Source organism: Sus scrofa, chromosome 4 (assembly GCF_054392235.1).
Source record: "Sus scrofa isolate SSC_HxYL_T2T_F1_AM1 chromosome 4, Sscrofa_HxYL_maternal_Yorkshire_Landrace_v2.0, whole genome shotgun sequence".
Classification (NCBI taxonomy): Eukaryota; Metazoa; Chordata; class Mammalia; order Artiodactyla; family Suidae; genus Sus; species Sus scrofa.
This window is the reverse complement of record NC_139386.1, coordinates 4928426-4949749: the sequence shown is the minus strand read 5'-3', so window position 1 is coordinate 4949749 and position 21324 is coordinate 4928426.

Below are 21324 nucleotides of genomic sequence, written 5' to 3'. Positions count from 1 at the left end.
TTGGAGACTTCTCACTCTCTATATGTGGAAACTAAGAGTTAGGAAGATGAAATGACCTCAAAGCCCTGATGAAGAACAAAACTAGGACTAGACTCACAGGGCCAGGGATCTGCGGTCCCCATTGACACACTCGGCTTCTATCCCCAACCCACCGATGCTGTGTGCAAAGGGATAAGGGAAACCCCTATCTGCCTTTGCTGAAGACGAGTCACAGCAAGTTTTAGGGATGGGGATTGTACTGTAAGAAACACTGGGATTCGGAACTACCTAGATGTAGATTGTTCATTGATGAACAGGCTTAGTAGACACCTCAGAAATACATGTGGCTCATGTCCATTCGCCCAGTGGCTTCATCCATGCCAACTTCCTTTTTGAGGGTAAATACAAACCAGTACCCATAGCCTCTAAGATATAAAGAGTTCTCTCTGCTCCCCTGACTACAGCACTAGGTCAAAGAAGAGCACAGTGGCCAGTGGCTACAGTTTGGTTAACCCACTGAGCGAGGCCAGGGATCCAACCTGCGTCCTCATGGATGCTAGTCAGATTCTTTTCCACTGCACCACAATGGGAACGCTAGTGCTCAAGTTTCTGAAACTAAACCTTGTCATTATACCATAAACAACTACTATTTATTGAGCACCTATACCATGAAAGTTAGTGTCTATTATCTAGAAACTTTATTCCTTACAGAAAATCTTCACACAGAGCATGATTTTTTCCCAGTAATCAGATAAAACTGGAAATTACGGAATATAAGAGATTTATTTCTTTTGCCTATGATTCTTTTTTTTAATAGATTAATAGATTTTATTAAAGACTTCCGTAAAAACAAACAATTCTGTAAGCAGTTAAGAGAAACTTATATCCACATATATATGCAGCACATAGCAAAAGGACACAGGAAACAGTTATCATATTTAGGTAATTAATATCAACAAGAAAACTGGACAATTTAAGAGCAGAGGAGTACAAGGACAGAAAGAAACAGCTGGTGAACATAAAAAAATGCTTCACTCTCCCTCAAAATCAGAGAATGCAAATTAAGACCAGTTACGATTTCATTTTGGTAGCTATCCTATTGACAAAAATGTAAAAGATTGCATATGATTCTTAAAAAGTCCTGTATCCTAACACAAACTTTCCCTTTCTCAAGTCCCTCTAGCTATACAGGAAGCTACACTTATCAAGTAAACATGTAGGTTTTATGCTAAAGCTATGGGCACGTATTGAAAAGATTTTTGACACTACCTGGACATGCTATGGTTTGATTCATTGTTGACTTTTTAAGTGAACACTATTTTTAATTAATATCATACTGCCTCATTGCATGGTCATTCTTCTAAATCTTGAAGTGTTTCATGGAATACAAGACAATCCCGGTTTAGAGATGGGAGACCTGTGGCCTGGAAACATTCATTGCTCTTCCAAGGTTAGATGGAAAATCTTACTGTGGAGGAGATGAATTTGGTCTGCAGGTTGCGTCCTCAATTCACTCCATACATATGTGGTTTCTATTTCTGTTAGCAAATGAGGACTCTTCCCTGCACTCCTTCCACTTGATGAAAGCTTCTTGGTATCATCATTTTCAGTCAACTACTTTTAAATAATAGTATATGTTTTTGTACATCCATTATGTCTTCAATGAGAATGTTTGCCCTAAGAAAGTTATCTCCCAGTCATTAATTGTCATTAACCTTCATGTGCTTAAGCTACCACCATAGAGAAACTAGTCTCTCTTGGAACCTATCACCAAGAGGCCTAATGCTTTCTACAAAACAAAGAGCTAACAGAACAAGTTTCACTATTTGAAAAAAAAAAAATTAAAAATATGCACCGTTTCACTTTACTGGTTGCAAATAGTAGTTCGTTATGGAATTTTAATGATTCGACTAGAACAGCCATTTCTAAAATGAATCACAGTTATTACCATCTAAGGTATGGCATAAATTGTAGACTGTAATTGCTTACAGACTTTTCTAAAACAATAATATGTCTGCATCAAATCTGGAGCATGCAGTTGACATAATAAACTGGAGGAAGGTATATCCCAAACCTAAAACAAAAGATGGAATGGGAGAGATAGATTGCTGTAAGGATAAAGCTCTCCCATTTACCCCAAATGAAATTTAAGCTGAAATTAAAATGAAGGAGCAAAAAAGTAATTTTCACCTTCAGACTCATAATCTTTAATGTATCTTTTCTTGGGTCTGTGAAAATTTTAGTGCAGAGGAAAGAATGTTTACGATTGTTTAGGCTAATGGACTTTAAATATGTTTTTAGCTGGGGAGCCTCTCATTCACAAAGTAACTCTAGCCTCAAAATAAAAATATATTAAAAGTGGGTTTTTATCTGGTTGAATCGAGCGAAGTTTCCCAAACTTTTGTCCCTCAGTTCAATTTCCCTTTCCCCATCTCTTCTTTGCAATCGGCTGTGACCCAGTCACCAGCGAACTGCAGAGTAAAACCCACAGCTCTGTTCTGCCCATTCAATTACACAATTAAAAATATCAAAACTGGAAAACGAATATGAATTCCCCAACATCTCAAACCTAATTAGTGGAAAGTCGGAAATAGGAAAGACAGTTTTCCTGCACAGTTGTACAGAGACTATTCCCTTATATTGCCTATTACACAGGGATTTTAGGATTTCTCCTTAAACTTGAAGCCTCCTGCTTATAACGAATGGCTGGAACCCAAATAAATGAATTATATATACCTGGAATTCCCCTGCAAATATAGTTCCAATTAGAAAATAATTTGAAAAGAAAAAAAGGATAAAGGAACATATACTTTTTTTAACCAAATCCCACAAAAGTCAAGGGAATTTATCATCCAAAATAGAAATGGGCATATATTAAAAATAATCTTCACTTGATTCATTCAAATTTTGGCCTTATGTTATGTATTCCAAAGAAAGCGCCTGTTTTTTTGAAATCAGATTTGTCAAATTAATTCACTCCCTGCTCTAGATCAGTAAGATTTCTGTGGTGACACAGCCTTACACAAATCTTGGTTACCTAAAACAAATATTTGCTGAATGCTAACAGATTGGCAGACCATGCAGAGTGGAGCAGGGACTTGGCAGTGACGCTATTACCTGAATAGCCCATGGTGAGGAAGAATGAAAAGCATCCTTAGGCGGGAGAGCCTAATACAAGTTCTACGCTGTTTTCTCGCAATCCCTGGGGCTCTCAGCCCCACCACCCTACAGTAGCAGTAACTCACTTAATGGCACATTTTTAATTACCTTCCTTCTCTGTTTCCTGTCTCATTTCTCAACGCCACTATTAAGGCTTCTTTAGATTCTTTAGATCATCTACAGACACGTCCCTCACATCCAAATCCTTGTCAAGAGGTCTGCTTCTCAGCTAAAATAACCGTATATCTTGAAGATCACACACACAAACTCACACGTACATACCACATCTCTCTTCTCATTTTAATGACTATGCTTTTATATATCCAAAATCATTTATTCAGTCCACCTTTCAGGGAAACTTTGGATAGTTTTCCATTTTCCATATAATAAAAAAGTCTGTGATAAACCTCTACACTGCATTTGCTGTTGTCAACTCAGCGTCACCAGAACTCCCTTTTAAGTTCCTTTGCATCACAAATTACATTTCGCAGAATATTTTTCCTCCTCTGGCTTCTTATTAGGATTTGCCAGTGAGACACACGTGCATGATCTGGAACATGGAAGAGAGGGAAAAGTCGCTCTTCTCTGGATTTGTTACAGGCAGATGTGGACCAGTTATGAACCTTGAATCAGGTTTCACTCAAATTCTGGGGCACCTCCCACTTCGCTGTTGTTAACTGGTGGAATTTTCCAAGAGGGTAAGCAAAGCAGAAGTTTTTAAAGTTCTTAAGCACCATCTGCTTTGCTGCTGTAGGACAGACAAAATGATAGCAACTTCCCTGACCTCTGTTCCCCCTTCTCTTCGAATAAGGCTTCGTGTCTGCTTCTCACGAGCTAGAAGAGAAGCTATCATAATTGAGATAAATAACATGGCTTCTGCTTTCGTAAACCTTTAGCGAACAGCATTATAAAATACATGTCTCTGTATCTATCTACCTAAAAAGCTCCTCGCAGGATAAATTATTGAGTCAAATATTATGTGCTCTAAAATACCGTTAATAGATTCCTTTGAATCCCATCACCCTCTGAAACAATGCGAGCCTCACGAGAACGGGAACCACACATATCTGCTGCTTACTTATTTTACCCTCCGGGTGTAGGGGATTATACTTGGTAGTAATAGGCAATATATAAGGATATCCTAACCGAGTGAATGATGCCCAAACTGCTGCTTATTCCTTTTTCTGAAACCTCTTGTATTTCAGCACCTGGTTCTGATGTATCATTACCGAATGCTTGCTTTTCCGCCCCAGGCTATTATCAAGTGGCTACCAAACCCGGGGTGAATGTCTAGGGACCCTGCAGATCTTTTCTTGGTCTGAGCACAAAGCTCCTATTCTGAAAGCTGACACCCTGCTTAAAATGCAATTATTATCCACCTACGGATTCTCTCTCCCTGGCATGGTCAAGCTCTATTGGTTCTTTATGGCTTCCTTTGTTACCATGGAGATAGATGGATTTTTGCTATTACTGTCTAGGGCCAAGGAATATACAAACAGAAGAGGTGGGAATTAAGTTGGACACTCTTTGTGCAATTAGCATCTAATGAATCCATCCTCAAAATAGATTGGCTACAACCCCATTAGTCCAGAGTCATAGCTGCTCAGGCTTCCTGTAATAAGATGTCGAGTGATAACTCACAGCAGGGACTCTCGAAAGGACTGCTGGGGAGAAAATGTTTACTGAATAAACAGTCTGGTCACCAGGGAGAGAAGGACTCATTTGCGTTTCCTGTTTTAATGTGTGAAAATGTTTTTCCTCTTGAAAGGGACTGCATTAAGGAGCTCAGAGGCATTTTGCCAGACTCATTTGTAAAGTGGATTAGGGTCTGAATAAGATTATAGAATTTCATGTCGAGCATGAAGGGGAGCAGGGGTGGTTTGTGCAGTTTCTCTTCAATTTTATGACCATGTCACCAGACTTTTTTTTTTTTTTTTACTTCAGTAGGGCAGAGTCTATAAAAGTCTTACTTTTTACAAAAGTGGCTCAGAGGGGACGGGGGTCAGACCAAGGTCCTGAGTTAGGAAGTGGCTGAATAAATCGATACCTTGGGTATCCCAATTCCTGAGACCTCATGTGGGATATTGTGCCCTCTCCCTTATGGATTATCCACCTTCTTGAAAGGAAAAGTACAGGACCCTCCTGCAGAAAGTGGAAATTATAACAGAAAATAGTATTCAGTCAGACCCTTTTCTCTCCTCATTACAAGAAAAACAAATCTTCCCATTTCCCACACCTTTTCTGCTATTTCCCCAAATTGTGATCCAAGCTTGAGACTTTGACTCAAGCGGTGATGTTCATTCCCTTCAGTGATTCCGCTGGAACAGAACGTGCGTGGCACTGATGGGGGGTGCTGGGAATCTTTTCTATCCCACTGGTCTCGTGTCCCTCTTTGCTGATCCGGTGATCGTGGTATCAGCCAGAGGTCCCTAAGTGTCGTCTGACAAACTTGGCATCCGACTGACGGTGCCTCTGGGGCTCTGACCTGTAGCCTCTTTGCTGCAAGAGGGAGCAGCTTGAGGAAAGATGAGGGGATCATTCCCCCCGGAGTGTTAGTGATGAATTGGGGGTGGGGGAGGCATGGGATTCAACAAACGCCTCCTCCACTTAGTCTCGCGTAGATCTTTCTGACGAATATTCTAAATGGTTTCTCATAGAGTCCCAGTGCAAGAAGGTAGAATGAGAATTAGATCCTAAGTGAGGGGACACTATTTCAGACAAAGCAATGAACAAATACCACTCAGTAAAGGCAACGGTGGGAGAAGTGGATAACTGAGTCATAGCCAATAAGCGGGAATTGGGGAAAGGAAAGCTGGAAAGACATATGGACCAGATTAAGAAGAGTTTAAAGAGCCATTTAAAATACTTGGTGCCCACTCTTACATTGACATCAGTGGGGAAATGTGATGTGGTCAAATTCACACTGGAGAGGTTTCCGTAGACATGGTGATTTTATGTCAATCTTTTTACCGCTGATTTATCTACGCATCTATCCATTTAGCCAGTATAGGAGCCCCTTTTTGCATGCAAGACAAGGTGCTGTAATGTCAAATATCTCTAAGATATTTGCAGTGCCACCAAAGATGAAAATCACCTGAATGCCAGGCATCAGCCAGCTCCCTGGAAAGACATCATGGTCTCTGCTCAGTGTAATTGAAGAGGTGAATGTGGGGATTGCCAGACTGCAGGGTAAGCCCAGGCAAGAGAAGAGCCTCTCATTTTCTGAACTTCATTTTCCTCTTGTTGAATAAAGGGTATAACAGAAACTAATGAGAAGGTTACAATAAGATATGGTATAAAGTCACAAGCTTAGCACATGAGAAATCCCTCTCTGCCTCCACTTTTCTCATGTCCCTGCATCTGAATAATGGTGAACAAGAGAGACGGAGGTTCAGAGCTGCTAATTGGACACACCGTGGAAAGATTATCTCCATCTTTGCAGGCACTGCAGACTCCAGACCCAAGTACACAACGTTCTAACAGACACAGTCAACGTGATGTTTCCTGTCCTGAACTTCAGTAGGTCCCAAACAGCCCAAATACCCTCTCTTCCAATGTCCCCAGTCTCTGTCCATGACTGTACTATTTACACAGACTTCTCTAGCTTCCTTCCTCAACTTCATTTTCTCTCTATCGTGGCATCCTCACTCATTCTCTCTTGTTTTGTAATGTGTCATCTCTCTGGACTATGAGAGAGTGATTTCCAGGTGCTTCTCACTTCTAGCCCAGGTCGGACATAGAATAAGTGCATTCAGAGGTCTGGTTAATAAATGAACCTGCAGCTTTTTCACAGCTAGGTTTAGGAAGAACCTGTAGATTAACCACAAAGGAAATAAACTAGGGTTTGTCACTAGCCTCCAGAGAGAGAAAGACAGACATATAGAGACACATTCAGAACAAAAAGAGCTAAAGAAACCATTTATTTCACTCAAGGGTGATGTTTACAGCAGAAATCATAAAATAGGTAATATTCCTTTACCTCTCCAGTGAATGATTTGAACAGAGCTAACTGCAAAGACAGTGTGTTTTATCTCCCAATAGGGCTTATGCAGAGATTTTAATGAATTCTTTAATTCCAATAATTCAACCTTAAAGTAGATCTAGTCACTTTTGCCTTAATAGCACAATTAGTGCCCAAGACATATATGCCCCTGGATGTTACTAGCATTTTTAATGTACTAAAACTGGAGAACAGAACTGAGCCATTTGGAGTGCTCTAGTATTCCAAAGAACTTCTTAATACAATTTTCCCCAGGATGTATAAAGATATTTTATTAATTTTTAAAATCATTTAATTGAGGTGTGATTGACACACAGAAAGCCATTCATGTTTAATGCATATGACTTGATGAATTTGGAGATAAGTATAAAGCCACAAATGGATCACCACAGTCAAGGTCATAAACACATCCATCACCTCGAAAAGTTTCTTCTCATCTTTTTCATCTATTATTATTATCTGCGTGTGTAAGTCACTTAGCATGAGAGCCAAACTCGAAGCAAATTTCTAAGTACCCAGTACAGTATTAAGAACGAAAGGCTCTGTGCTGTACAGTAGATTTCTAGGACTTATTCATCTCACCTAAATGAAATTCTATACCCTTTGAATAACATCTCTCCATCCCCCCCCACCATGGCAACTATCGAATGATACTCTGCTTCTGTGAGTTTGACTATTGTAAATTCCTCATATAAAGGGTATCACAAAAGTAGTTGTCCTTCTAAGTGTGGCTTATTTCATTCAGCATAATATTCTCCAGGTTCATCTAGTTTGTCACAAATGGTGAGTTTTCCTTCTTAAGGCAGAATAATAACCTATTGCATGTGTATATATATGTGTGTGTGTATGTATATAAATATATATTATCGTGTCATTTTTTTGATGGACATTTAGGTTGTTCCCATGTCTTGGCCATTGTGAATGATGCTGCAGTGAACTTGGGAGTACAGATGTTTCTTTGAGATCCCTTAAATAGACTAACCAAGGGGAAAAAAGAGAGTGAAATCTCAAATAGAGTCAGAAATGATAAGTTACTGGCCATCCGTTACACGGGTCTTCACATGCAAATTCTTTTCTGTGCCAAGGTTTCTGATAATAATGTGAGATAATAGCCTGCAGTAAAAAATCTTGATATCTGAGGGGGCAGTGGACAAGTGATTCTTTTTTATTCTTTCGGGCAAGGGCAATGACGGAGCACGAGGACAATGACTAAGACTCCCCCTTAACAAAGAGCAAATGGGTGTAATAAAGACTCCGGAGAAGGGGAGGAAAGGAAAGAGCCCTTATACGCAGAGCTCAGAGCCTGGGAGTGTCCTCACCTCAGCGAAAGGGGCGTGTGTGGTGTGACGGGGAGAAGTTAGTGACGGAATGAAGGTGACAGGAGGCCTGCTCTGATGGGGCAGATGTTTTTGCTCTTGAGAGAATTGGGGGAACACTTCCTCAGCCCTTGGAGTGTCCCTTCAACTTGTAAGGCGCCAGACTTTCAGGAAGCTGAACCCCGCCCCCCCCGGGGGGGGGGGCAGCTCTCGGGAGTGAAGTCTGAGTGGGGGCGTGGCTGAGGGGTCAGTTTTTTTATCAAAACGCTACTTAAACGTACTGACTCCAGTCACCCTCAGCTGCAAGATAACAATGTTAAGAGTTGGCACGAGACCTTAGAGAAGCCTTCTTCACCTTAGAGGCGCCAAGGTTCAGTATCCACACACATTCTTCATGAGGATCCTGAAACCCAGTGCTGACAGGCGTCTTCAGGACTTACACTCAGGCCCACCCAGAGCACATCCAGGTGTTAGCATCACAGCATCCTCCCTGTTTGGACCCTGAGCTGTGAGCCTCTGGTCCTCACCAGGAGATGCAAGCCATGGCTGCAGCCCTTCCAACCAGAAACCTGCACGCAATCCCCTGATGGTCCCAGCCAAGAAACAAAAGGCAAAGAAGCTTAAAAGTAGGTATTGGTTTTATTTGATATCATACAGGTGGTTGTTTCTTAAAGGAAATAAAAGTTTCTTTTTCGAATTAAAAACACCACCTCTATACAACTATCTTGGTAGCTCTAATTACAGTGTTTGTGATCCAGGGGTGCCGCAGGTACATCTGTGAAAGGTAATTCTTCATGGACACTGTGGGATCTCACAGCTACCTTTGGTTTAGGACTCAGCCCCTTTCATAAATAGAGTCTATTACAGACTTTCTCTGAGAGCTGAATTACAGTGATGCTGTTTTTAAACTCACAAAAAAAATTGTTGATGGAAATTAACCCAAGGGGTTTAAATTATATCCATTTCTTGATGGATCACTAATATTCCTCTTTAAACATTTCTTATTGGAATTTAAAAATAGTCCCCTTTTGGTCTTTCACACAATCTCATTTTCACCACTTTTCCCCCAGCGTGACTTCCTTTCAATGGGATAAGACCGATTAAGAACTGAATCAAGCAGCTGGACCCCTGGGTGTTTGAACAGACAGATACACAACAGCAGAAGAGAAGAGAAAGTATGGGGAGGGGGGCGTGAGTTGGTCTTGGTGTGCAGAGATACTGTAGGGCAACACGGTGCTTTGCCTCTGCTGGTTATGAGATTGACCAAGAGGAGAATGACCCAAAGCGAAGATTTGGCGACTTGAAAGGATAAGGCTTCTCCTGCAATTAGTTGTGGTCAGAGCAAAAATAGTAGAAAGCCCAGCCAAGATTCCCAACAACTTGAATTCATGTAGATATGGCCTCAATATGCATCTATGTGCAACAAAAAGTGTATAGCAGATTCTATCTCTATTTCTCCCTATTGGCTGATATCCAGACAGAACTTATACTTTTTGACCATGGAAGGAAGTAGTTGAGGGAAAGTAAAACAATTGATTTTCCTTCTCAGAGGTTAAAGTGGTAATGTCATTTTTTCCCCCTGTTCTTTCATTCTCACAGCCAAAGTCGCCCAAACTTTATCTCATCCGTAAAGGGAATGAGTAAGGTTTATCCATCACTCCATCACACAGGGCAGCTAGCAAAAATAAGGGGCGTGGATAAATGTTCATTTAACGAATTGCTCCGTTCTGGTTGCTAAATTTTAAGAGAGCCGTTGGCCACCTGGACCAGGTCCAGAGGAGATGAACGGTATATTGAACAATCTAGAAACACAGATGTTGCACCTGGAGCTATTCAACTTGGAAAAGTAGAAGGCAGGTGGGAGACAGAGGAGCTGGCCACAGATATTTGGAGGACTGCTCGGTGTGTATGTGTGTGTGTGTATAAATTGTTTAAGCTTTACAATGATCCCAAAGGGTTGGCACGTTATCACCACCATTTGGAGTTGCAGAAGCTAAGTTAGAATGAAGTTAATTGATTTGCACAGTCACACACCTAGAAAGAGAAGAGCTGGGAGCTGGACCCAGCTAGAGGCTGTGTTCTTAGCTGCGCGTGCACTGCCTCTCTGTGCAAGTGTAGCCCATTAAGTGTGGGGCATGTTCTACTAGAGGAGTGTAAGACAGTTGGCTCCAGACTTAAGGTAATCAATTCATACAGGGGAGATGTTGCACTGACACCAGACCTGCCTGTGGATCGCCCTCTCCCGGTCATCTCAGACGGTTCATAGACATTTAGCTCCATCCAAAACAGCTCTCTCGCAGAATAAGGCAGAATCTAGGAGTTCCCACTGTGGCTCAGTAGGTTAAGAACCCAACCTAGTCACTGTGAGGATGTGGGTTTGATCCCTGGCCTCACTCAGTGGGTTAAGGATCAGGCGTTGTTGCAAGCTGTTGCAAGCGTAGGTTACAGATGCAGCTTGGATCTGGCGTTGTTGTGGCTGTGGCATATGCCAGCAGCTGCAGCTCCAATTGGACACCTAGCCCAGGAACTTGCATATGCTGAAGACGTGGCCTTAAAAATATTTTTTTTTTCTTAAAAAAAAAAGCAGACTCTAGCAACATACTCTGACTTGGTCTTCTTTCATCCAGTTTTTAGGAATATGCTGTTCAAACATTCTGAGTATTTTTTCTATTTGTTTTGGAGATTGCCCCATCTGATCTGGGATCATACCCCAGCTTTGACGCTGGATTTGCCTTGTAACTTAAGGAACTCATTTCCAGCTGGTTTCTCAGATTCCCCATAAGTAAAATGAGACTCTTACATTTTTATAGCGTTAAGAGGATTATGTGATTCAATATTCAAAAAGCACTTAGAATGGCACTTGGTACATAGCAAACTCTGTATATGTGTCTTATTTTATTATCTTATCCGAAGCTGAATTATAAGTTCATTTCTGTACCTTGCCTCTCAGCATAGGCCAGTTCTCTCTTAGGAAAAAAAAAAAAGTGAGGAGCTTGTCTTGAGAGAGGTCATGTGACTTGCCCAGGAAGTCGTATTGCTTTACAGGAAGATAGGAGGGGGTTGAGCTAGTCAGTTCCAAAGTCAGGGCAAGTCCTGGAATCTCTAGTTTCCCAGTCCAGAGCATCCGCTCACTGACCTAGAGGTCATTCACTTCGAAAAGATTTTTTTCTTTGTCTTTTGTTCGTTCATTCGTTCTTTCTTTCTCTCTCTTTATTTCTCCCTTCCTTCCTTCTTTTCTCTCCCTTTCTCTTTCTTTCTTTCTTTCTTTCTTCTTTCTTTCCCCCTTTTTAGGGCCACACCCAAGGTGTATGGAAGTTCCCAGGCTAGGGGTCGCATCTGAGCTGCTGCTGCCTGCCTACCCTAAAGCCACACCCACAGCCATGCAGGATCCAAGCTGCATCTGTGACCTACACCACAGCTCATGGCAATGCCAGATCCTTAACCCACTAAGCGAGGCCGGGGATCCGGCCCATATCCTTGTGGATACTAGTTGGGTTTGTTACCACTGAGCCACAATGGGAACTCCTTGAAAAGGTTTTCTTACTCTTTCGCCTGCATCATTCACATGAGGTACTAAAAGCAGTAACTGATTTCCTTAAATATAAGTCCGTGAAAATGTTGCCAGTTAAAGTGATGATAGAGAAAAAGGGGACCTCAGCACGGGGAATTGTGCTACCCGGATGCCTGAAAGCAAAACATTTCAACCTGCAGCTGCATCCAGGGAGGGTATGGTGCCTGATAATTTTTTCTCCCCTTTTTTTTGACATCTGTCTCATCTCTCAGGGAAATATTCTGTGGCGCTCGCCAGCTGGTTTTTCAGCTGGGATGTGCCACGACTCAGGTGGTGTGGTTCAGCAGCAAAAAATAAATAAATGAAGCTGTAAACAAGCCACAAGCTGTCCATCTTTTCTCTAAGAATTCCATCATCAGGGGCTGCTAGCTGTAGGATTCCCACCAATAATTGAGTTTCACGCTGTGATATTCGCCCTCCACATGGTGATGTGAAATAGTTAAATAAACTGACGGGAACGTCTCATTTATATCCGTTACTGGTGTTACGGCTGGTTTTCTTAATATGTTAGGGAAATTGCCCATACTACACCTGTCACAGGTGAAAAATCTGCATAGGCATGCATAATTCATGAATCTACAGTCCCAAAGAGAGAATTGCGAAGACTTGTTATTGCTCAAATGCCAGTTTTTACAGCGACATCTCAAGTATAATTGAAGACTCTGGAAAAAGCAACTGTCAGAAGCTTTTCCATTTGCCCAATATCCAAGGTTGCCATTGGCCGTGGTAAAGGATGCTTCTGGATTTCAACTTCCCTGCCTCCAGACTTTCAGCATGCAGGTGCATCCCTGATTTAAGCAGACTGGTTGTGAAGCAACCTGGATCCATGGGGGTGTTAGTTGGATGGAAATTCATCAACAGAATATGAGTAATTTGTAGGCACAGAAAGATGACTTTTGTATTTCCCATTGTCCCTCACTGCTTCTCTAGAGGAGAACTTGGTTAAGTCACATGATCACTTTTGACCCATTGCTTACAACCTTCTCATTGTCTCACGTGTTCCTTTAGTCCTCTCTATGCATTAAATAGGACTGCTTTTGCTTTACTGACTTTTAATCTCATTAGCTTAAAAAAAGAGGAAGTGGAGAGAATTCCATGCGAGAATTTCCTACAATCTGGATTTCATTTGAATGTCGCCATATGATTATATTTAGTTAAATATTTTGGACAAGACCATCATAAGGATAATTTATGGTTCAGGGCATCCTATGCGAGGATCCTGATGTCCGTCAGCTTCATTTTTTTACAATAATGACAGAAGCAGATCAGTGGTTGTATGTGGAAGAGGACCTGGCAAGATCTGGGAAAGAGGAGTTACAAAATGCCAAGGGCCATATTCTGGGGGTGACAGGCATGTCCATTAGTTTGCTTCAGTGATGCTCTTACAGGTATATGCAATTAATAAAACTTGCTGAACTGTGCAATTTAAATAAGTGCAGTTTTTTTAATTACTCAATGAATTTATTACATTTATGGTTGTACAATGATCATTACAATCCAGTTTTATAGGATTCCAACCCACAACCCCAGTGCATCCTCCCACCCCAATAAGTGCAGTTTTTAGCATCAACTCTGCCTCAAAAATGGCTCTAAACGTGTTATGAGAGAAACACTATTGATCGATCAAATTTTTAAAAATATTCAACAGAATTACATTTCGGTGAAAGAAAGCCCTGCCTGGCTGGACTTCTCATAGAGTTTACTATTAGATGGTATGTGGGTTTTTTTATATATATATTATTTTGATTTCCAAGTCCTTCATAAGTCGAGAAGACCACTGAATCCTTTATTCCTTTTTTTTTTTTTTTTTTTTTTTTTTGTCTTTTTGCCATTCTTGGGCCGCTGCCGCGGCATATGAAGGTTCCCAGGCTAGGGGTCTAATTGGAGCTGTAGCTGCCAGCCTACACCAGAGCCACAGCAACGCAGAATCCGAGCCGAGTCTGCGACCTACTCCAAAGCTCACGGCAACGCCGGATCGTTAACCCACTGAGCAAGGGCAGGGATCGAACCCGAAACCTCATGGTTCCTAGTCGGATTCATTAACCACTGTGCCACGACGGGAATTCCTGAATCCTTTATTCCTTAATACTGACCATCTTTTCCAGAGCTCACTTTTCTCAACATATAATTGGGCAGGGGGGGATGTATGCCAGTCTCTGAACGGACTAATTGAACACAGTGCTAGAATCTGGAGTTTCACCTGAAATAAGCCTCGTCCTTGCTGAAAGCCTGATTATCATATAATGAGTCAATAGTGAATGACAACAGCAACACGGTCATCTTACAGCTGCATATAGTGTCAGCAATGCACTTCTCTTAGGATGCAAATCAGCTATCTATTGTTATATAGCAATCCACCTCAAAAGTTACTGGCTTAAAGCACCAGGGACTATTTAGATTGCCGACAGATCTGCAATTTAGGCAGGTTCTTATGGGAGAACCTCATCTCTGCCCCACCAAGCATCAGCTCCAGCATCACTGGCAAATGAAGACTTCATTTTCAAGATGGTACATGCACAAAACTGAGCAATTTGGTGCTGGCCATTTTCTGGGAGCCCAACTGAGAATGTGGCTCGAGGCGTTGGTTCCTCTCTGTACATACTTCTCAAAGGGCTTCTGGAGATTTCTCACAGTATGAGGGCTGGGTTTTAAGACAGGGGTCCTTGCAAAAAATGTACAGAGACGTATACAGCATATTTATACCTAATTTTGGACATCCTACATGGCTCCTTTTGACTTACTGTTTTGGCAGTCATTCGCAAATGTCCAACTAGGTTAAAATGCAGGATGTAGCCTTAACTATGGATGGGCAGTGATAAGTTTATGAAAACCTATAGGAGGGCGAATTCCTTAGAAAAGATAGTCTGCTACGAGAGAGTTATTCTTTTGAGATTCACCCCCTATTTTAAACTTCAGCACTGTTAAATTGCTATTATGTTGCTTTATAATGCTTACATCAAGCCTTCATAGTTGCTTATAGTAACAACATATTGTTCGGAAATCTAACCGCTTCAATTTTATATATCTCTCATCTTAAAGACATAGGAAGTATAAAATCTTTTGAAATGATTTTAAAAGCCCACACTTTAATGTGAGTATGGAACAATTTTTTTTTAAAAAAAAAGGAAAACCCCACACAAAATTGTAAATCAAAATACAAGGCATTTTGTAATTAAAAGTAATTAAATGAATTTTAGAGAAAATCATTTTCGTATATTAAGACCCCACTTGATTGATTCTTCATTTGATTCTGGAGCTGGATATAAACTGAATTGAGCACATTCGTTTTCATTTTTTAGCTGGTAATTTTTAGTAAGATGTTCTATCTATATTTTATTTATATTAATGGAAGCTGTGTGTGTGTGTGTAGGCAGAGATTTGTTTTTGTTTTTGTTTTTTTAATGGTATCATGTTATATAAAGCAGATAACACAACCAAGAAGTATAGGGTGTTGGGAAAAGAACAGGGTTGGAGTTGTGTATAAATTATTTAAATTCTATTCACACACTTATGGATTTTGACATTTCCGGCAGATTGTTTCTAAGCATAGGCTTTTTTCATCTGTAAAATGGAAATAACAAGATCCATTGGACCAAAGGTCTACATGAATGAAATAATAATTTAATTTATTGGCACAGAGTAGATGCTCAATTCATTTTTGAATCATTTTTCTCCCCTCTTGAGCAGTTTGCTAATAGTTTTCTATTGACTTGTATGCCTCTGACTTATTTTTGTATTTAATACATTATTCCTATGATTCCTATATGAGAACTTAAGTATCTGTCACCATATACATCTTTATGCTTTTTTTTTTTTTTTTTGTCTTTTTGCCCTTTTTTTTTTTTTTTTTTTTTGTCTTTTTGCCATTGCTTGGGCTACTCCCACAGCATATGGAAGTTCCTGGGTTAGGGGTTGAATTGGAGCTGTAGCCACTGGCCTATGCTAGAGCCACAGCAACGCGGGATCCGAGCCCACATCTGCGACCTACACCACAGCTCACGGCAACGCCTGATTCTTTAACCCACTGAGCAAGGCCAGGGATCGAACCCACAACCTCATGGTTCCTAGTCAGATTCGTTAACCACTGAGCCATGTTGGGAACTCCACAGCATATACATCTTTATAATTGCAGCCCTGAGGATGCCAGGGGCCTGATGTGTGATAAATAATAAATGTTTGGAAAATGAAGTCACTAATATTGATAACTTTTTTCATTTTTAAGTAGCTCAAGTATTTATTAAATACTTGCTAATATTTTATTTCCATATCTCAGCATAGGATCTCTCCGCTTTCATTTTGCCTTGCATATAAAAAGGAAGAAGCTGGGACCAGGAAGAGTTGAATCCTGGCTTAGAACCTACAGGGAACAGGGAACAGAATTAACTTAGAAGTCAGTTTATACCCCGGTGATTGCATGCTGTCTCATCAGATTTGGGGTTCATTTCAAAATAGGCAGTCGCCATAGAAAATTCCTATCCAAAATTAAGCCACTCCATTTGACTAACTTAGCACTAGTTATTTCGGGGAGTTGGGCGTATCACCGTCGGGGTATTTGCAGAAAGGGAGACCGTCACCGTGAATGGGTTAACCTTCAGAGGCAGCACTGCGCATGCTCGCTGCATCTCTGAAAGACACAGCTTGGGAAGACAGAACTGCGGAGAAAGTGTGGTTTGATACTGTCAGAAAACTCATAAATGTTTCATAAGGGCTCCTCAGAAGACGAGGAAGATAAAACCTCACCAAATGACCCCTTTTGATTTTCTCATAATGGGAAGATTATAAACCCCGATGAAACATCGGGCTGCAACGAAGACCTGCCTTGTGAAAACCTGAAAGTGCCCTGTCAGGATCCATTTTCTCCTATCTGATCCTGCATGTCCCCACGCCTCTGCCCTTGAAGAGAAAGAAGGTTATCAGATTGTCACAGCAAGGGCAGCTGTGGAGTCACCCAGGGAGGAAAACCTACCCCACCCACCGCGGATGGCGGGGCCTGAAGGATTGATTCTCTGTTCCCTGGGAAGGACTCGGAAGGGCAGGACCAGGTTCCTTTGCAGGCTCTGGGTAGTTGAATTTTAGTGTCTTATCCACTCCCTCTGTGTCCCCAGGAGCGCAAGGACCTAGCAAGGGGGATCTCCTCTCAGAGAAATGGGTGGATGTTCCACATGTTAGATACATGTGCACGGAACCCTTTTAAGTTGTGTGCTATCATACAATGTATTTCTTACACAAAAGCATTTCCGTATTTATTTCATCAATGACAGTTTTCATTGTAGAAAGATGAAAAATATATAAACATGCCAAAATCAAACAAAATCATCAGTTACTCAAGAAGCAGATGTCATTTTCTGTGTGTTATGAGGGAGAAGCTTCCCCAAATAAGAAATTTCAGGGGACAGGGTATCCTTCCTCCAAAATGCTTTCCCCCAGCAATTTCAGTTCCCTTGATTATACCAGGAAGAATAATACTCTCTTATTATGTTTATATCAACCTATAAGGATATAAGTATACATACATATAATTTTAGTGTGAAATATTTTCATGTATAAAAGATGCTTAAATCATATATCTATTATGTATGTTGCATATATAGTATTATACAATGTATTAGTATTACATATACATGTGTACCTGTGTATTACAAATGGTGTAGATACGATTATATACAAACACACGCACACAATTTGTACTGTATATGGTGGCCACTGTGCTTAATTTCCCTGTTATACTCAAGACATGCTTAAGACCTAAGCAGCACAGAAACCTCGCTCAATGGTCATTGGGCTTTAATGTGCAAGAGTGCTTCTTCTCATTCTAGATAACTCTCCATTGGGCCTGAGTTGTGCCATGAGCTCTGGAATGTTCTATGAGCACTTGCACCCCTGGGGAACAGCAAACTACAACAATCTCCCTCTGTCTAATAAATCCCACTCTATCCTTGAAGGTCAATTCTGAGTTCCATCTCCTCCATGAAGCTTCTCTGAATTTTCTGGACCAGAGTGAAGGTCCCATTTCTTTGGACTCTTGGGACCACACACCTTGTGTGTGTAATCTTCTATATCCTTCTGAAAATGCTTGCATGAGAGATTTCCCATTGGCCAAATGCCTTTTCTCTTACTGACTGTTGATCTTGGGGTAAGACTAATTCTTTTCAACCAATTAACTTCCCTCTAACTTGGCTTCCTCATCTTTAAATGGTGGTGATAATGTGCCAACCCTTTCGGATCACTGTAAAGATTAAGTGAGCTATAAATATATATATATATATATAGAGAGAGAGAAATATATATATATATGTATATATATATATATATAGAGAGAGAGAGAGAAATACTCCAGAACTTAGTATTAGCCCATCAAATATTTGTTGAATTATATTAAAATGTGAATACACATTTAGAAAACAAAAGCCCATTAGCCATTGACTTTTATTCTTTATGGTTATTACTTTTACTCTTATTATTATTTTTAGTTCTGATATTAAGGCCTCTTTTTTAGCTCTATGGCATATTCCAACACAGAATTCCGAAAAAGAGACTTTCTTTCTTATGACAGTGTCTCACTTTTACCTAAGTTCCCTGAGTCCAATTTTCCCCATCAAGTTAGTGAGTATCATTTTTCTGTACTCAAGGACACCTGGATGCCTTTGTTAATTTCTGGTTCAACTTGTTTTTCCCACTTCTACTTAACACTTTCCATAGGAAATTTTAACCTTATTGAATCTTTGTTATGATTTTCCCTTTGCAGCTGTTTTTCAAGATTTCTTTGCATGTGTTATGTAAATACATGCCTGCAGTTCTAAAAGGTTTTCCATAAAAGGGAAAAAATTGAAAATTGATTGAAGTAGAATAGAGAGAATACCAAATAACCAATTTTACACTTTCAAAAGATTATATTTTTATTTAATACATTTTGGGGCAAATTATATTAACTATCACTGAAATCATATCAAATTATTCAGGTCTTCCCCTTATGGCTTAGTTTGCAAGTAAATACTACAGTAAAAATTGGCTACATTGCCACTAGGTAAGCCTATATAGATAGATCACTAGGCTCCTTGCCATGAATTGATAATTCTTGGTAACCACTTGCCTCTTATTCAGTCTCTTCCTTTGCTGTGACAACTTCAGAAAGAGCAGACTTTTGCCACTTCAAGGCCACTCTTTCATTATTATTCCTTCTTCTTCCTCTGCTCCTAAACTTGGCATTGGTTAGCAGAGATAAAATTACTTCTGAATACAAAAGTGAATTAGCAAAGACTTCTACCACTTTCCTCTTTTCTTCTGTAAAGGAAGATAAATCTGATTTCTTCAGATCCTTGCGTGGCTCCATCCTTCTTGACACCCAGCTTCCAGCTTGATGTCACCTCCTCAAAGGGAACCTTCTGTGACCGACTGATTTTACTCTGCTTCAGCATCCTTGCGTGCACGTCTCTGGTTGCTTCATGAGAATGTGTCATCTATGGTAACAATGAATTCACCTTTTTACTGCCAGATGTCTACTGTCTATAATAGTGGCAGGTGTGTGACAGCCCCTCAGAAAACTGTTTGCAGAGAAAGGAAGAAGGGAAAGAAGAAAGGCACGGAGGGAGGGAGGGAAAAGCAGAAAGAAAAAAGGACTTAACTAAACCTTAGCTCAGGAATGACCTAGGAAGGGTGGAAAACTCGGGAAGCCTCTAAAGAGCTAAAAATGTGCTGGGAGTGGGTATAGGATCTCCTAAGGTTTATTTCCATCTGGGCTCAGAGAGAGGTGGCTAATGAGGCTAAAAGTTCTCTGTGTGATCCTGGTCACCAAAAGAGAAACATGAACTTCAGCAAAAGTCCCTAGAATACAGTGTCGATGTGTGGCTGAAAGGGTTCTGTGCTGCGAAATTTTAGTATGATTTACATGGCAACTCAGAGTATAAAACTCACTGATGGACAGGACTCCAACAGCAAGGGATATTCCTTTGTAAGAAAGAGAATAGAATAGGGTCTAGGAAAAAGGAAGGACAGGCCATTTACTTAGGGCTTGATGTCTTTTAGCTTTTAAAGGAAAGTACTCAATAGGTCATCGTGTAGAATGTTCTGCATAAAGAAGTCCACCAGTTTACGAACATAGAAAGAAATTCAGGGCAAAATTCCCAGGGTGTTGGGTATCATGACATATGTACAAGTGGGACCAAAAAACTTTAAAAAGAAGTTAAAAATGGGAGAGCTGCTCTGAAAACCTAACTTAAGTCTCTCTATAACTTTATACTAATTATCTCCATGAGGTGTTTTCACGGGAGCGCCCTTTCCTTTGAAGTTATTCTCTTACTCAGAAGTTATTATTCTCCTGCTGGTGACGAGACCCAGTTTCTCAAGGATCCTGCCACTTCAAACATTTGGTTGCCTAAGAACAATTTCTAAACATCATCATCCTTAGCAACACCCTCTGTGGAAAACAGACAAGCCCTGGGAATCCCGAGGGGAATTTCAGCTGTGCTCAGCATATTTCAGTCCTTTCAAACCAGCTCCATGCCTTCTTCCCTTCTGATCAAGTTTGAAGCACCTCTTATTCCATTGGATTCTGCCCAAGACAGGTCTTGTGCCAATGCCACAACCTTCCCTTACCAGGGCAGCTTGGGTCTCTGCTTATTTCTGAAGTCCCTAATATCTGGAGGCTTAACTCCAGTTGTTGCAAAGGTCACAAGAGGTTATTACGTTCTATAGCATAATAACACACAACGTCGAATCCTAGTGTATCCGGATCTGCACAGAAATGCATTTCTTGTGCTCCCTTATCTGCTGCAGGTCCAGTCAACTCATGGTCAAGTTTTCTGCAGGCGGTGACTCTGTGAGAAGGGATGCTTCAAGCGGCTGTCACTTCCATCCCACGCATCCTTGGGGGATTGCTGCTGCAAGAGAAAGGAGTGTGGAAAATCAAGCACCACCTAGAAGCACACACATCACTTCCTGATGCAACCAAGTGCCAGGAACTGTTCACACGGAACCACCGTAATGAAAGGGGATGAGAAAGCTAGTCTTCCATGCATATAAGAAATATTGGAAGCATTACGAATGTCTCCTGCAGATTGCTAGTATGACTTTCAGTTCCTCCTTCAATTTTTTCAGCAGTGTTTTGCCCCTTTCAGATTCAAATTTTTCTTCTAAGCTATGGTTCTATATAACTACCCTCACCATACAGAATCTTCAATAAGACCCCAAGACCTCAAACTCAGAACAATGAAATCACAGACTCTTGCTCTCTCCCCGCCCTCTCATTTGTCTCAAGTTCATTATCTCTGTAAGTAGTACCACTGTTAGCAAGTTTCTAATGC